Below are 2,490 nucleotides of genomic sequence, written 5' to 3'. Positions count from 1 at the left end.
ATTTAAAAATTATATCAAAGTAAATATTTTTATGTATAAAATAAAAATTTAAAATTATATATATAATGTCGGGTTGGTTTGGTCTCGGGCTGGTTTTTTTTAGTTAAAACCAAATAAACCCAAATATAGTCGGATTTTTTTTTCATTACCAAACCAAGTCAAATCAACCACTAGTCGGGTTTTTTTTCTCGGTTTGATTCAATTTGCGGTTTGATTTAATTTTCGGTTCGATTTTGTACACCCCTAGACTTTTGTTGTTGAAAAATAAGAGGAAACCCTTGATTTATAAACAACAAATGGTAGTGTGAACAAATGTTTATTGTGCCTTATTATCGGAAAGTCACAACCCTTTAAAAAAATCATAATCCATCAAAAAGGTACAATTTTTTATTAAAGTCACAACTCTTTATTTTTTATTCACACCTTTTAAAATCCAACAATATTTACGTGTTAGAATGATGATGTAATGGATGTTGACTCATTCCCAAAAAAACTATGTGGAAGCTTGGCATAATTAGTTATTATTAGTATGAATATATGAGATGAAAAAAATATTTTTTATGGTTGAAGTTATATACTACACACATAATAAAGAAAATACAAAAACTTTGAAATATTACTTTCGAGCACTGAAATGAAATTCATTTTCATATTTTATCACAAACTTTTAATTAATAATATGATTGTGATTTGTAATTACGTGTTAGATTATCTCTTACTGTAAAAGAAAATAAAATTTCAAGGGGGACATCTGGAGAACTCCAGCTATGTAGTGATTAGTTTGTTAATTTTAGAAGCATCCAGATTATTATTATTTTTGACACGTCCACGGATTAAGGGCAATCTCATTATTTTTGCTTTTATTTTTCACTCATTTTGCCAATTGCCGGTAATTCATTTGATTTTTTTAATGCACCACTATCAGGTTAATCTATAACTTTCATGAAATTTAGATTTATTTTTCTTCCTTCTATATTGAGCTCCAAACTTTAATGACATGCATATAGGATTAGCACTATTTGGGGTTTTTTTTTCATCATGATCTGATTTCGCACACTATAAAGTCCATATTAGAATAGCACTTTCAATAAAATTTTCTCCATATTCAAAACTTGAACCCGAAATTTCTTATTAAGGACGAGACAGTCTCACCACTGCACTACGATCCATGGTGCTCACTCTTGGACATTTGAAGCAACAAGATTTGATCCCATTTATTTGCACAAAGTACAGGATATATATTTGTAGCGGTATCCATTTAATTTCTATGTTTTATGAATTCAAAAAACTTGATTAGAAAATAACTTTTTTATAGATATAAATAATTGAACGACGCAAACAAGTTTGTTTATTTGAAAGACATTTTTAAAAAAAAAAAAAATTTAAGAAGAAAGGTAAAATGGAAATAGTATACATGATTCATGTCTGACCGGTCCAATAAATTTTATAATCGAACAACTAAACAACACATTCAAGTTTTCCAATCCGATAAGACTTTTGGCATAACTTGCAAATAATTTAACAAGGCAAGTAGAATAAATATAGTATCAAGTCATATCAATTAGGCATAATTTGTGAACAATTGAACAACAAATGCAAGTTTTGTCAATCAGATAAGATTTAAGAATAATTTAACAAGACAGATAGAATAATGTGAATTCTTGACAAATCAATAAAACTATTGAATAATTTAACAATATATGCAAACTTTGCTCATCCCGCAAAAGTTGAGTGAACACAAAACCTTAATGACATGTTGAAACATGAACCCTCTAGACCATTGGGCTACGCCTCTCAATTGTGAGAGGAGGTTCATTTAATGTTATATACACAGAATATTCAAATTCGACCTTATACATATAATGTAATTTTTTTATTGAGAAGGTTCAGGTGAACCCCTCACTCCCACGTAGATCCGCCCCTGGTTACGATCACTCCGTGTAACTTGAAAAGATAAGTTTTTTTTTCTATTTTGCAAAACTTGTGAAAAAATGATAACAACGTACTTATTTTTTCAATCCGACTAGATTTGTGAAGGATTTGTATCAAAATTATGTCCTGCTTGACATATATAACTTGTGAACAAAATATAATATGTTAATTATACAGAATATTATATGTAAGGTACAAGAGGGAGCTTTATAGGGAGGGGGGAAAAGAGAATAAGGTACAAAAAATAAGATGCTAATTAAGGGAATATTACACAAGTTAACCCAAATTACTATAGTCACTTGTTTTGTTCTTTCAGCTTCCTAAACTAATTTTGGATAAATACATTTTTCTTTATGGTCTAAATAACTTTCCATGCAGGGAATGCAGTTCTCCACAAGTTAGGATTGAACTAAATCCTTCCAGGAATTACATAGGAGAATAAATCTAGATTTATGTGATGTAATATATAGGAATTACTTAACTATTTGTTTTACGGTTCTTTATATTTTTTATTACTCTCTCCGTTTCATATTAGTTTGTCTATTTTTCTCTTTACAC

The sequence above is a fragment of the Solanum tuberosum genome, unplaced genomic scaffold (assembly GCF_000226075.1).
Source record: "Solanum tuberosum cultivar DM 1-3 516 R44 unplaced genomic scaffold, SolTub_3.0 scf00246, whole genome shotgun sequence".
Lineage (NCBI taxonomy): Eukaryota > Viridiplantae > Streptophyta > Magnoliopsida > Solanales > Solanaceae > Solanum > Solanum tuberosum.
This window is presented reverse-complemented; position numbering follows the sequence as displayed.